This window comes from Mixophyes fleayi, chromosome 2 (assembly GCF_038048845.1).
Source record: "Mixophyes fleayi isolate aMixFle1 chromosome 2, aMixFle1.hap1, whole genome shotgun sequence".
Lineage (NCBI taxonomy): Eukaryota > Metazoa > Chordata > Amphibia > Anura > Limnodynastidae > Mixophyes > Mixophyes fleayi.
In genome coordinates, this window is record NC_134403.1 from 188,255,698 (window position 1) to 188,271,910 (window position 16,213).

The window sequence follows — 16,213 nt, forward strand, 5'->3', positions numbered from 1 at the left end:
TGATCCTAAGAAGCTTCCTGTGACATCATAAAGCTGTCAGTTTGCAGTACTTTCATTGAGAATAATTGCATGAGATTATTGTGACAGGAAATCCGGCAAACAGCTAATTTAAAGAATGCCTAAGGCATTTATGACACGGAGAGTGAACTGCACATTTTTATAGCTGAGTTTTCTCAATTGTGTGTTAATAGCTGTACATAAAGGCGTTTACTTTGGCTGTGCTATTAATGTTAATCTTTAAAATGGAATGACAGGTATGTTTTATGCAAAAAGATGTGCTGATTTCATATTTAAGCTAATTAATTCAATTTGCATTTGATAAAGTGCTCTTCACCATCCTTTTTTGTTTCGTTAAACACATACTTGCCAACTTTCTGACCCTGTCCAGGGGCAAACGCAGGATTTGTAGAGGGGGGTTTCCACAACATGTTGCCAGTGGGCGTGACCAGCATGCATGGGGGCGTGGCTATAATTTTAGACAGTGCTTAGCTGCTCTCCGACTGTTCCTATCCCCATAATATACTTGGGCAATGCTGCGTGTACTACTGTTAGGTGCAGGCAGATCTCCCTTTTCAAGCAGAGCTGTGTGAAGTGGGAGCAGGGTCCAGCCACCTCAATTATACAGTGCCACAGGCTTGGAGGGGGGTTTCCAGGCACTAGGACCCCCCCACCCCCTCGGTTTACCTATGCTGTCCTCCAGGAGGACAGGTCATGTGACATGGTTAGGAGGGGGAATGGTGACGTCTTTGCATCACCATAGCTCCGCTCCCCCTATAAAATGCAGAAATTCATGGCAATGAATGGCGGGCGCAGGCTTAATTATGCAATTAAGCCCCGCCCCCGATATTCAATGCCGTGAATTTTTGGCATGTTTTAGGATATGGAAGGTTTGCTTACTATGCCGGAAGTGCGAGAGTCTCCCTGAAGTTCAGGAGCCTCCCGGAAATTCCGGGAGAGTAGGAAAGTATGGTTAAACACCACACCGCTAGTACTTTGGGCAGGGTCCCTCCTCTGTTTAGCGCTATTTGCCATACTACTTATACGGAATGTGATTCTCACCAATTGTTTTAAACTATATGCTCTAGAAGTTATTATTTGTGGATAGGGTGATATAAAAATAGAATAAAAAAAATATATGATGGTGGGTAGAGCTCCTATGTCCACTAAGACTGGAATGTTTCTAATATGATTAGAGGTACCAGCTCTGCGGCAAAGTGTATATCGAAATTGTTTTGACATTTTGCCATCTGTGTAGAACATATTATACAAGCTCTAAGATATTTTAGAAAGTGCATTAAACACAGAATTTATATTCATAAACAAGTCTATTGCAAATATTACATTTGTTCAGTAGTGCATTCCTGATACAGAAGGATCTGTCTGTGATTGTTCTTTTTTTATTTTATAAAAAGATACTGGACTGTCAGCTCTGCAATATAGTATAGTCAAAGAAGACTGATACAAGACTATCTGTTCTGTAAAATAAACAATAACAATTAGGTTTACGTAACGAAATGGACTTAATGGAATCAGTTGTTAATTTTAAGTTCCTATACTAGCCTTGCCACCAAATAATTTTTCTGGCATAACAGCATATAGAAAACTGTGGATAATTAGCAATACTATCATGCGGATAGCTTCATATGTGTAGGTGGAACTTACTGAACAGCTGCCCACACAGCTTCTGCCAGAAAACCTAACAACAGGTTACTATTAATTAAAATACATAGCAGAAAGTTACGACAGAAGAAAAATTCTCATTGGTATTGACTTTGTTAAATTTAAGTCATACATACACACATTATATATATATATATATATATATATAGATATATACATACATACATATACACATACATACACACACACACACATATTGTACTGTTTCCAAACATCCAACACAGACATCCAATGCACAAACAGAGGACCCAACTGCAACCATTATTTGCACCAGACCAGGCCAGGTTGTGATTTCTGCTGATGTCATATCTGCTGCTCCGGTTGACACTGCACCATTTCATTTAAATTTATAGGTGAGTGGATCTGGCCTCACTGTTAGTGTTACAAGCCCCTATCAGGCTAACATGTTTTAGGTGTCCTCCTTCTATGAACTCTCTCAGCCAATCAGTTTTAAAGAGAGGACTTGAAGCACGTTAGCATGTATATATTTGTAACAGTTGAAGCCAGATCAGGTTCACTGGGATTTCTAATAAATGGATAGGGATTAATTCTGATGGGGAGTGAACTGTATACTTGGGGTGGGGGAGGGGTGTGCACTATATACTGGAGTCTAAGCAGCTTATAAAAACTGACACAAGCAAATGTGGCCTTAAAAACAGATAAACAAGGACAAAAGTGTAAAAAGAGATAAATAAGGTCTACTATATGAGTGATATTCAGGATGCATTATATGTTCGCATATATGGGTCGGTGAGGGTATGGATTAGATTAGCAACCAGAAGGAACTACAGTAGCTATGTTTATGAAGCTGTGAACATGTTCAATCATTAATAGGCTACAAGTAAAGTTACTGTAATATATACCACTTTGAGGCATGGCTAGGCTTTGGTAGGAACATTCAAGAAAGACATTTTCAGCTAACCTTCTTTCTCATGGATTTCTTCATAAAGGTCAAAGGAAGTTTTTCCATATTTACCTGCTGAGAACACTTAATAGAAATGATCTTTAAAGATCCCATAAAACAAGTCTTCGGTAGCATTACTAGAGATAAAATCAATTTTACTGCAAACTAGAGAGAACAATTATTTAGCAGATGCTGTTTGCATGGCAGAAAATCATATGTGCTTTGCATTTAATGTCTCTGGCAGCACCAATTGTCTGACAAAGCAGAATCTCAAACTCCGACATACAATTTTAGTGATATACTACCCACCAACAATATGGCTGTTTTGAAAATGATGACTACATGGATAATAAACTGCCTTAAATAGAATTTCAAACTTGTACTGTAATGCTGCAGAGTTTGTACCAGTAAACAATCACAATGCAATAAACTTTTAGGGTCTGAATCATTAAGGAAAGTAAGGCATACTTGCCAACCTTATATTGGCCAGGTCCGGGAGATCCTGGAGCGCAGGAGGGGTGTGTGGGTGGAGGGGGCGGGGCTTCATGATTCGCATCATTTTGGTCCCACCGCCGGTGATGTAATGCCTGTTTGGGGTCTTTTTACAGTGTAAAAATCCCTTCCGCCCGTACATTCCGGCTCTAATTTTACTGAAGTGGCCAGATGCGGGAGAATCGCCAGCTCTCCCGGGAGTCCGTGAGACTGACCTGAATTTTGGGAGTCTCCCGGAATGTCCGGGAGATTTGGCAACTATGAAGTAAGGCCAAAAAGCGTACATTTTCTCCTGGACAAACCATATTACAATGCAAGGGGGTGCAAACTAGTTTATTATTTTGTACATAAGTTAAATACTGGCTGTTTTTTCATGTAGCACACAAATACTTGATAGCTTTCATTTTACACTGAAATATAAAGTTGATCTAGGACAGACCCTACCCTAGCTAGAAATCTGCCAACACATTTGAAATTAACCTCCCTTTCAATGCTATATGGTTTTGCCAAGGTGCAAAATTACTACTTTTTTTGCTTTACTTTGCTTAATGAATCAGGCCCTTAGCCTGACATGGTAATGCATAAATTAATTGACACATTTTTATAAGTGTCTAACAATATCTAGGTTAAAAAAAATGTTTATGTTGTATGGCTCTGTTTGCTGTATATTTAATATTACAAAAAACTATACATATATAAAAGACAATGTAACAGTGCCTATATGAAAATTGTACCTGATTTCCATTGACATTCATAGTATTTTAAGATTTGTTCCTGGAATCTGCCTTGATCAGTAGCAATTCTCTTGTTCTGTATTCTAAATGCAATAATCCATCTGTCATCTGACTTTGTTTTGTATGCTATACAAGTTAATATATTTTGGAGGTGAGCATTTAAAATACAAACTCCTTGGATACATTTTTTGTATCTCATCTCTTTGAAAGTATGAGCTTAAACACATGGGTGTTTAAAAACAATGTCTGTTAAAAGTGTAGAGAAACCTTGCACTTTGTCCTTGCTTTTAAGTGTTCAAAGCCTATTATAAAAGCCTCTCTGCAGCATAATGTAAAAAGGTACATAATAATAACTCCCACAAAAATACATTATAGAGTTAAGAATGTTTGCAGCTAACAATGAAACCGAGGCAAAGTGAAGCGAACAGGGACGAAAGTATGTGGGTGCAGGGAATACAGTGGCAATGGGGACTCAGCATTTTGTTTTGTGGTACTACAGGTCTCAGCCAGCCATGGGTGTCAGGACATGTTGGCACTTGTGGTTCTCCAAGTGCCAGCATGCCCTGGCTGCCATGGGTATGCTGCTGCTTGTAGTTATACAAGTATCAGCCTGCCCACACTGTTTATGGCGCTTGGGCTGGCTACGACTTTCCAGCAAATTCCACAAAACAAAATGGCGTCCATTTGTTTTTTAACTTTATTTTCGACGATATTACCCTACACCCACTGCTCAGGGATGTAGGAAGAGCCCTAGTGCTTTTAGCACTGGGCAGTTATTCCTAGGGGGGGGGGGGGGCACTTGTTTTTTCGGCGGATCCCACTCCCTAGGGAATACAGACAAGCGCTGAACAGTTTAGGGTTGGTTAGTCATTATGGCAGGGGGACCCCTGCTGCGTGTCCCCCTGCTATAGTGCCATCCACCCCAGGCTGGTTTGCCTAGTGCTGGTTGCATAAAAATTGGGGGGGGGGGACTCCACGTAAATTTTTCCCCGATTTCACGCAGTCAGCAGTAGGCTGGCAGCACTAGGGTTAATAGTGGTCGGGCAGGGGGACCCCACGCATTTTTTTATTTAGAACATTTATCTATTTTTAAACTTTTGAAAAATGCCGGACCTCCGGTTCTATAGACAGGACAGTGTAACAGTGATGTGTTTACTAATCACGCAGCTAGGATGTAGCGTGTTGTATTTAGCAATACTTAAAGCAAACTCAGGAAAGTTTGCTTAGTCGCAGCTTCATACATTTGAGACGTGTATAGCTAGAGTGGCAGACAGTCGGGACTTTCATCTCTATCGATTATGTAAATAGCGATTTTAACATAAACACATCTCATCTCTGGCGATTTTTACAGCAAATCTGACTTTAATACATTTGCGAGATAAAACACCCGCGAGAAAATCGCTAGATTTTCAAAATCGGAGCTTGATACATTTACCCCCAGGGGTTAATTGTATCAAACTGCGGGTTTGAAAAAGTGGAGATGTTGCCTACAGCAACCAATCAGATTATAGTTATCATTTAATTTAGTACATTCTACAAAATGACAGCTTGAATCTAACTGGTTGCTTTAGGCAACATCTCCACTTTTTCAAACCCCGCAGCTTGATACATTTACCCCCAGGAATCATAAAAGCCAAATGTCTTATAGGAACCAAATTGTTATTTATTTACTAATGCAATATTTTCTTCTCTGCTTTGAGCACGTTATGTTATTTTATACCCTTGTAACTGACAAAAGCTTTTCCTACATATTTTTGTTAAAAGAAAAACAGTATACCCATACCCTATGTGACCTACAACCTAGTCTGTGCAACCTATTGATTCTTGAAAACATCAATACGCTGCATTTCAATCTAAGTGCACAGTATAACAATTTATTCTGCATCACACATTTTCCAGGACATGACTATTTGTCGGTCTGCACTTCACTTGTTTATGTAAAAAATATATTTTCCATAATATATCCACTATTGTCGCATATACACAATTGTTCATTAATGCCAAGATGAATAGTGAAATTATTTGAAGATGACCTCCATGCTCTGCTCATAAAAGGTAATTTGTCGTCAATTTTAATGAGCTTGAGTACGAAGCATATATATATATATATATATATATATATGTTTGTTTTTCAAGATCAAGATTTTTACACCTCATCTAAGGCCTGATTCATTAGGGAACTTAAATTAATAAGTTTCTTATTTAAGTATCCTGGACAAAACCATGTTACAATGCAAGGGGTGAAAATTAGTTTTCTGTTTTGCACATAAGTTAAATACTGACTTTTCATGTAGCACACAAATATTTGATATTTTATTTGTACACTGAAATTTAAAGCTGATATTTGCGTGCTACATGAAAAAACAGACAGTATTTAACTTATGTGCAAAACAGAAAACTAATTTTGGACAATTGTGTACCAATTTGTCAATATCTTAAAATTCAGAATCTGCAAAATCTTTTTGCCCATATCCTATTGCTTAATTATTTCTGCTAAAAGTGCATAGGATTGTGGTGGCAAGATATTAATAGCGAAATATAGCTATATAATCTTGTGTTGTTACTACAAACTCAATAAAACTCTGCACTGCTTCTTTAATAGAAACATCGGCAGAGGCTTAACATTCACCATCTGTTCTTCTACCAATTACTGCTGCAGGAACAACACAGATCTAAGACATGCATAAGCAACAGACAGGAAAGAAATATCAGACCTGCTTTGCAACAAAAGGAAGGAAAAATGTGATCTGCTTTGGTTCATAAAGTCCTTTATCAAAAATGCAATTTCACAGATCGGTCAAAAGCGATATTTCTCAATTTTTAACAACATTGAGCTCCCAGCTATTTCTTGTTTCATATGTGACCAATCCATTGTTGCAGGTAAAGTCTGTTCTCCGACTCTCCTTCTGCATCCTCCGTACTACTACCTGATCCCAGCCTAGCATTTAGAAAAGTTCTATCAATAAGAAAAATGTAGCTAGCTGGAAAATTACAAAATAAAAATTAAATAAAAGGTTAAACTGCCAGCTATTAGACACAGCTGAGTTACTTGTGATATGATTTACTTCATAACTGTATACACACATTAAATCTAATTATAATCTGCTATTTATAAGAGACAAAATAACAAAAATAGGCAGCTACAATTTCCCAGGAGGACTTGTACTTACATGGTGTTTATAATTACCATTTCTGAATTATTTCAGTCATATTTGATTTTGAATGAAAAACAAAAATAACCCATTCACCAAAATGCTGGTGAAGTAAAGCAGAGTAAAGCATTTGGCCATGATTTATGAACTAATTAATGTTTTGGTAACAATATAAAAGACATGAAATAAAAGTTCTTACATAGGGATGGCAATTGGTCTGGGATTCCTAATGGAGTGGTTGGGGTCCCAGTCGGTTCTACCGTTTGTGTACGCTGGGCAGAAATTTGACAAAGGGAACCTGTACTGGGCCTTCAACTGGATGAATATGGATGACATCTTAGCTGCTAATTATTTTTAAAATGTTGACAGTTACATCCAACTGATTGATAACTTAATAACTTGAAGATTTAAACCCGGGCAACGTCATGTTTTAAATAAAAACAATAATAGCATTGGCTTTTTTCCTAACTCCCACCATTTCTCAGTGCCACGTTCATAAATTTGCAAGCCCAATGTGTAAATCTGACTAAGAGCTTCTCTGTGGAGCTGGGCATTTCTCTCTTCTCCACCCACCTTCTCTCAATCAATTGGTAGCACTTAAGCAGATGATAGTGGTAGGACGTGTTGTCAGAAAAGAAATACCTATAAATTGTATAAAAACTTAATTGGAGCACACAATAAAAATACTAATTTTATGACTGTCAGCACAATAATGTACAGATCTTAAATAAATAAAATTAGTGCCACTCTAAGGGTAAGCTGACTGAGACAGTTGTCTTAGGCGATTCCCTGTGTCCTCACTATTAATGCTGGAACGGGTCTCTGAATGACAGATTATTATGCCAGCAGAGTGGCCAGGAATAGTTTGATTCACTTCCCAGGCTCCCAATCAGTGAACATAGCATTCAATACAACAAAGCAGAGGTTGTTCGGAATTGGAGCTTTGCTGAAATATATATTTAACATACAGTATCATTGAAAAATCTCACATATGTACTGTGTTTATGCTCCAAATACCTTTTAAACTGTAATGAACTAATAAATGAGCGAACCATTTTAGAACTCAATCTATGAGGTATATACAGCATTTATACATGCAAATGTGCTAATTTTATACTAACTTAAATTAATTCTTAATCCACATACTTAGATCACTGTTAGCTGCAATGACAAGTTCTCACAGATGGGGTGGTGATGTTACGAAAATACTGTGAGCAAAGAAAATTGTATAGTAATTACAATACTTTGCTTGAATTCTTTGTTTATAAAATTCATGTCCAAGACAATAGTCAGTTATTAAGGAAGTGGGATTGACTTTCACAGAAAAATGGCAACACTATATATGTGTATATAATACAGTGCATATAATAGCAATATCAAAATATCATGTACATAATATTTGAATAAAAGGTAAGTTCTGATGTCATCACTTCAGTGTTCAATAGGAAAAGTTGCGTATTATATGGAATATGATTCTAATATCTCCAAAGGATTACTGATACTAGGAGATCAACAGCCTTTATAAAAGCACTTTGCCTTGTGCCTGTATATGGTCATGGAATGTGTCAGTGACACAACATATATCTCTATCTATATGTCTCTTTACTTGTATGAACTCGTTGACTGAGGTTTTTTACTTTATCCATCCATGCCTGAGTACTGTATTTGAAAGAATAATGCATTCTCTAAACATTAAGTATACATTTAATTAAACAAATAATATTTTAGTACCTGCACCTGGTGAAATTAAATTACATTGTCTACATTACAGCAAACTTTTGTTTGCGCTACTCAATACATATAGTTTTGAGCATTATTTTTCGGAAAGTATACAACAGTGGCCATGAATGGACTAGTGTAGAGAGCCAGTGTATTATTTATTTATTTTTATTACTTAACTTGTAACTGATTTTTTACTAGAGCACTAGAATTTACTGATACGTCATATGAAATGACAAGAGCTGGATGGTACCTAACCTTACTGACATTGTCAGAACTGTGAAGCTCCTACAGCAGGGAGCACTCAGCATAGTTCTGCCCTAGACATATCTATCATCTTGTCCTTTATTTCAGCAGTGGTTCCTTATTGGTTAAAGTGTCATTATTAACCAGAAATCAACGAACACAAGTGCTGAAACGAGTTACGGATGGGATGTCAATCCACAAAAGTCTTATTTCAATAAATTACAAATAGGCTATGCCTATTCTTTCTTAATATAATGACCTGCTGCATCTAAAACAAAATGCACCCTATCTAAATGTCTGTATTGTAACCATCAAGAGGGGCTGCAGTAGTCACATTCGGAATTGGGTGCAAAATTCATAGGAGCCAAAGATGTGATCACCATATAGATCAGGTCTTAGTTCTACTTTTACTGCCTAGTTATGTTTATGATATCAGGGGTGGAATTCTGCAGCTGTAACTTCCCGGACCCCCATCTCTGATCTGAAAACAGCAGAGAGGGAGCTTCTACTGAGTATGCGCTGTGCATGCAGCTCTAAGAGAGAACTCTGCTCTGCTATTTTCAGACATGGGTGCCTGGAAGGTGCAGGGTGGTCACTAGGCCACTCTCACCTCTAAGCCCCATAGCAGCCACACTCCCTCCACCCATGGTAGTTCTGCCCTTATATACCTTACTTACTTACGCATGCGTAATGTCTAGGAGGATGCCGAATTTCAGGGAATCCTCCAAGTAGAGTAGATAGCCCTCCTGGATCCTGCTTCTTTTGTCTGAAGTGTATAGGGCCTTGATGACGTGATCTCATGTGAATAGCATAATAATGGCCCTGCTCCCCAATGCTCAATGTGGTGGATCGTGTCACTGCACAGTAGAGGTGGGCAGGACCATGATGACACAAACCTTGTTGCCCCCTGGCACTTGTCCAAAAAGTAGATAAGTATGATTTATACAATTTTATTAATTTTACTTCTAATCTCAGGTTATTACATAAACAGAGGGAGTATATGGGAATGTGGTTAGATCACCTTAGCAACCAGGAAACTGTTGCTTGCAATTATGAGCCATGATTTCAAGTCTGCACTATATATAGGGTAAGATGAGAGGGCAATAAAGCAGAACATAAGCTAGCTAAAGGTGTCTGTACAAACTACATTACCATTGTCTGCATAAAATTAGGAAACATATGTATACATTTCTGTATCTTACAATATCTGGAGCAACAGTAGTTTATTATCTCTCTCCCTTTCTCCCCATTACCTCTGTCCAATTTGCACACTGTGCTGAATTAAAGCTGTAAGACATAATCATCATCATCATCACCATTTATTTATATAGTGCCGCTGATGAACCCATGCAAACACGGGGAGAACATACAAACTCCTCACAGATAAGGCCATGGGTGGGAATTGAACTCATGACCCCAGTGCTGTGTGGCAGAAGTGCTAACCACTAAGCCACCGTGCTGCCCTAATTATATAATAATATATAATAATAAGTAACAGCTACATGTATGTTAGTAAATAGAGCCCTGTGCTTCCACAATAGACAATACTGTGCTGTGACTCAAAGTATTGCATGATTTGCTTTTATTTTCCCCCTTTTCCTTAAAAAACTGAATTCTGCTACGAGAATAAGCATAGAGTGTAAATGAAATAAATAATAATCATAAAACATAACCTCTATATTCAGCAAGATGTCCAGATTTAAATGATTTTGCACTGACCATTTATACTCCCATGTTTTCATGTTCAAATATTGCATTGGTACTGCACAGTACCATATCTTTCATATTCTAGGATGGTCTTCTTAGCATCTGTTATTTGTGTATGTCTATGATTCAGGTTCTTAGCATACTTTGAATATCTGTATGATTTATCAAAGTAGAGTATTAAATAACTAATATGATCTTGTTAGACAATGGACCTGTCATGTTGGTAATAAGTGTGTCTAGAGTGTACTATTATCTTTATTAATGTTAGTGTTGAATTTCATAGTAACTAATGGTATTGATGGTGGAGTGAAAGAAGAACCTGGCACAGAATTTGCAGTGGGGCCCATTTAGCTACCCCACTGCCTGTAACTCAAAACAAAATGAGTCTTTTATTTAATTAACAATTTATGCCTTGCCCTTTAACTTTAACAGGCCAAAAACAGAAATGGACATTTAACGTTTAATGAAAAGCTGAAACGAACCTTCACAATATTACATTATTATGCGAAGCAGTAAATGATAATTGAAAATATGTATTGGAAATGTTGCAGCTTCTCTGCAGAGTCTGGTATCCAGTGCTGCTAAATCAGCACTATTTCATCAGTATAACTGCACTGGTAATAGGATAATCATATACCAGGGTTTATTTAGTATAGAAAAGACTAATGTTTTTTACTCTGTTAACCTATCGAGTGCTGGTTTCCATTTGTGTAAATGCAACCATTTGACTACCAAGGGGATATTCAAAAGGAGAATGTGCATGGTCTGCTCTCCCTGAGAGAGATGGCAAGTATGTTTAAGAGAGGATAGTGTCTGGACAGTGTGAATAGTGTCTTTACAGTGTTATTAATAAAACAAAAGTCACATTTACCATATCAAATATAATTAAATTCAAACACAAATACAAAATAAAAGCTCAAATTAAATTCAATTAAAAACAAACATCTGCAGCATGAAACAAATGGGAATGGTCTTTCCTGACGATTCGGAATCATCTGTCCAACTGAAGATATCAATTAAGTAATTAGAATAGACTACCGCTACTTTATATGATATAACAGCCACATCAATGAATTAAGTACTATCAGTGGGAGGGGTCAAGTCGCATCAGCCAAGCAGAAGTAGGTTGTGAATGCAGTTATTGCGATCATCAACAGTAAGAGCTCCTCAAGCGCCCACAAGAGATATACCTCCTGACAGGCATATGTGCATCTCCGTCCAGGTCTGCCTCAGTCGCATTTACTGGAACCCAGCCTTAATCCCACCCCTTGATTCTCATTTAAATATCTTATCCCACAACACAAAACCTTGTTTTGCATTTGGGCACAATATGGGGCACATCAATGCTCCTAGCCCACTTTCAGAAAGAAAACCCTTGAACCATCCAGCTTCTTCCATAATATGGAGCACAAATGTTGCTTTTACCACCATTTTAAGACACTTATTCATAAAACAAATCTATAAAGGGGTTAAAAACACAATTCTCTATAATCTGCAGTTGAACCTTATCATTGTTTTTCACTCAAACCCCGTGAAACGGTTTGAAATTATGAATCACTGATTGAACTGAATAACTGATTAAGTTTAAAGTGTTTACACAGCTAATTAAATACATTTGTAGGATATACAGTTGTCAATTCACATCATAATGACATTTTACAAACATATCCACTGACAATGACAATTAGCGCAGGAGTTTTATTTCATGAGTGAATGTTAACTCAAGTAAAAAAGATAAATGTCAAAGTAATATAAAGCAATGGGCATTATATTTGCTGAAAAGTATAGAGGGCAAACATTGAGGGTGAAAATAGCAACACATGTCTTCAATTATTTAAAAGATCATTAAAAATGAATAAACCTCCTTTATCACAAAAGAATGCAGCAGTGATAAATTGTGCTACACCTAGGAGAGATAGATAGATAGATAGATAGATAGATAGATAGATAGATAGATAGATAGATAGATAATTATTTTTTTATTGTTATCACATGTTCTCATTTTCAATAGAACTGTTGTTTATCTATTGCAGCAATTAAGTTCACTTCTTAAAAACATAGTCATCCTACAGTTGTTATTAACTTGTACTGTACACACTTCATACAGAAGAAAATCAAATAAAATATTTGTAAGATATTCTCTACATATTAGTATAAGCAAACCTAAACTAAGTGTAGGCATGTGTGCATATGCTTGTTGATAAGCAGCAATTAGTTGCTATGTGTCTATATAAGTCACAATAAATAGTGTAAATGCATTTCCCCATTAATCCAGCAATATAGAAACAGCGCTTGCAACAATAAACATATATGTGGGCAAGGAAAGTATGACTTTTGCAACTATATACCAGACAGTAGAAATAGACTCATAAAGTTATGTAATAACTACCAAATTCATACTTTGAATCTTCACTATATAGGACTGAACGAACAGCCACAGATATGGTAATAGGGAAAATATTTCATCATTGTCTCTAAAATACCCCAAGCATAATGTCAATGTTCAACAGTATTCTGTGACACCATAGAACTATAGGTGTTTCTAAAGTCATTTAAAAAACTAACTGTGGTAGAACATCAAATCTATGACTAGTGCTAAAGAGGTATACTCAACATTACAAACTAAATGGCACTGTGAAATACACTTTATACGTTAATGACAATGATATCATAATATTAGGCCATCTAGTCCACTGTTATGGAATCTGTGGCACCCTATAAATAAACATTTATGATGATGATCATCATCTTCCTGATAAGCCACCAGGTACATCCCTTTAATATGCGAGATGTCGAAATGAGAACTTTGGAAGAACAAAATAATTGTCATAACTGCAAATAATACTAAAACATACCATGACTGTAATGTGCAATAAAATGTTCTTGTTCATCATAGTACATTATTAGTTAAACTATTTCTAGATTGAATGACACTACTTTAATGTAAAGAATCCATCAATTAATTTGTGAATTATAACACACTCTAGTTTTGACACCAAAAGAAAGTCATAAACAATTACTACATAGCATCTGTGTGGTAAATAAGCAATGTCTGGTTGGCACCTCTTCCTTGTGTTAAGATTAACAAACTGATTTACTGATAATTATTTCCACCTCATGGACATTCTATTTATAGCTAATCTAATAATGGTCTGCTAATGAAAGCACATACCTGCACTAACTAGCACTCCCAAATACATGATGGATCTAATAATTTCTATCGAAATGTTGCTATTTGTTGGAATAGCAACAGTATAATTTACTATACAATATTAGTATTTATTTTATATGTAAGTTATTTTAAATCATTGTAATGACTGTACAAAGTTATGGCACACATATGGTGTTTTATAATTAAAAGGGAAAGTAATCATATATATTACACTTAATAAGCATGTACTTAGCATCATTAATGCACATTTCTACCATACAGAGCAAGACTAGTGGCCTGTTTAAGTTGTGATGAAAGCTGGAATCACAAAGCTGGGCAAGCAAACAGGAAATAATTTGTCGTCAACACATTTCTTCAGTCAACACACATTCATTTTATTGATACAAAATGTAACTTTTCCGTTATGAACATTGTGAATTTTTGTCCTGCAGTTTTATGATTGAAAATTCCGATTACCTACAATACTGTTTGCCATAGAAGAAAATGTTTAAATAATTTAGGATGATACATGATACCCCTCCCTCTTTCAAGCCATCTGCTCTCCCATCATATCCATAAGGTCAATGAACCCACTCCACCTTGCAACTGATTAAACAGCAGTAAGTCTTACATACATGTAAGCAAAGACATGTGAGCACAGAGCACCTGTGCTCAGACTATAGCAATAGTAGGTGAGGTAATCACCCAGCCCATCAAGTGTATTTCTCTAGGTCTTTGTTAAAACTGCAGTAGCAACACGGGTGTACAATGGGCTCAGCATGCGCTGGAAACTCCCGTGTGTCCTGCACATCAAAACATTATGTAAATATAAGCATCCCTTACATGTCACTGTGCTTACAAGGGCCATTAGGTTCTTGTATCTTACCTCAAAGCAGGATCCTGTCTCTTGGCTGTACCCTGAGGATGCTCAGCAGTGTTATTATCAGAGCTGTCTGTGTTGCTGCCGTGCCTTTTTCACGCTGTGTATCTCTTATGCCGCTATTGGATGGTAAGCTGTCAGATGCAGAACATAGCTTCTAGGCTGGGAGTGCACGAAAGTCTATGTGCATGTAACAGGATCAGTCTCCTCCAATGCTATAGAAAAGCCCTTGTCGGTGCTGAAGTGCTGGACAGCTCATTACCATAGACACACTCGAGCGCAGCCGAGCGCCTCAAGCATTTCTCTCCCTCCACAGCGCCACCTAGAATCGAGGAGTGTCCAAGCAACACAATTGTGAAGATTTCCCTCGCACGGCAGAAGAGTAACTATGAATACGCGAAAAGTGGAGTTCTTCCCATTATTTTAAACCGTTCGTTTAAGGAAATACTTACAGGACACGGTGTTTAAACATATGTAACAGCTATTTCATAAAGGATTGATTTGAGCTTTTCGTACAGAATTAGGCATAACTTCAACGTTTTAACTGATTAGGTAGTTTTTCAATAAAAAAAATGTAAAATGTTATTTACTTTTATAATTTATTATTAGAATTGTTTGTACATTAATATTTATAAGATATTATAAGAGTATCTCGCCTAGCATCAGTTAAATAGGAAATTTACTATAGAGTATCAATTGAACCAGACACAAGTTTATGATTTTCACAGCCATATTCCCATGGTCTGATTATCCAATAGACTGCAGTCTGCAAGGCTTTTTTGGGGGGAGGAAGGGGCGGTGGGCAAAATTGTAAAATGGAGAAGTATAAATTAATTTTAAAATATAAATGAATAGTTGTTACCCAAAGTAACAAGAAAACATGAGAGATGTAGTAAGGTTTTACTCTTAGCATATTCCCATTGTAAAGGCGGAAGACAATGAGCCTGATTCATTAAGGCACATAAATGCCGATAGGTGTCGTATTTTGGGCAATTTCGCAATGCGCATTGCCAGAAATGTACCATGTGCCAGAGAACGCAGCAATGTCCAATTAATCTTTGAGCACAAAGGACCCTTTCTACAAGCTATGATTTAAAGGGCAGAACTGGGAGGGGAATGGGCATATGCAAATAGTTAATGTACAATAAGGGTGTGTGAAACTCAAGCGCACTCAGCAGCAGCATCCAATTCAAGCTTTGGGCATCTGAAAGGTACATGTTTTTCACTCAAAACATTTGAACCGTCCATTGGTCTGGTGTAAGTGCTGATTACTAGTGTTGACTGTCACGTATGTATGCTAGAACATGTGTTTGCAATCAGGTGTACCTGTAAAAATGAATTTTATGTATCGTAGACATTCATAACATCCTAATGTATTTTATGGGATAAAAAAAATATTTTTTAATGTTTTACCGTTAATGACTATGGGCCTGATTTATCAAGGCACATATTCTGAGCACAGCCCATGTTTCAGGTCTAGGTCGGCTGTGCTCTACTACACAAGACGTTGCATGGTAGTCTAATACCTATGTAGATTATAAAATCGGA

At 37.0% G+C, this 16,213-nt stretch overlaps 1 protein-coding gene across 2 annotated transcripts in view; it reads right to left on the reverse strand.

The window, feature by feature from the left end:
• The window catches only part of SRRM3 (serine/arginine repetitive matrix 3), a 356,479-nt gene extending 341,572 nt beyond the window's left edge, over nucleotides 1-14,907 (reverse strand). For both annotated transcript variants that reach the window (XM_075195126.1, XM_075195125.1), the window contains exon 1: nucleotides 14,672-14,907. The gene's annotated coding sequence lies outside the window, so the exon portion shown is untranslated. The remainder of the gene's footprint in view (nucleotides 1-14,671) is intronic.
• Nucleotides 14,908-16,213: the final 1,306 nt, after the last annotated feature.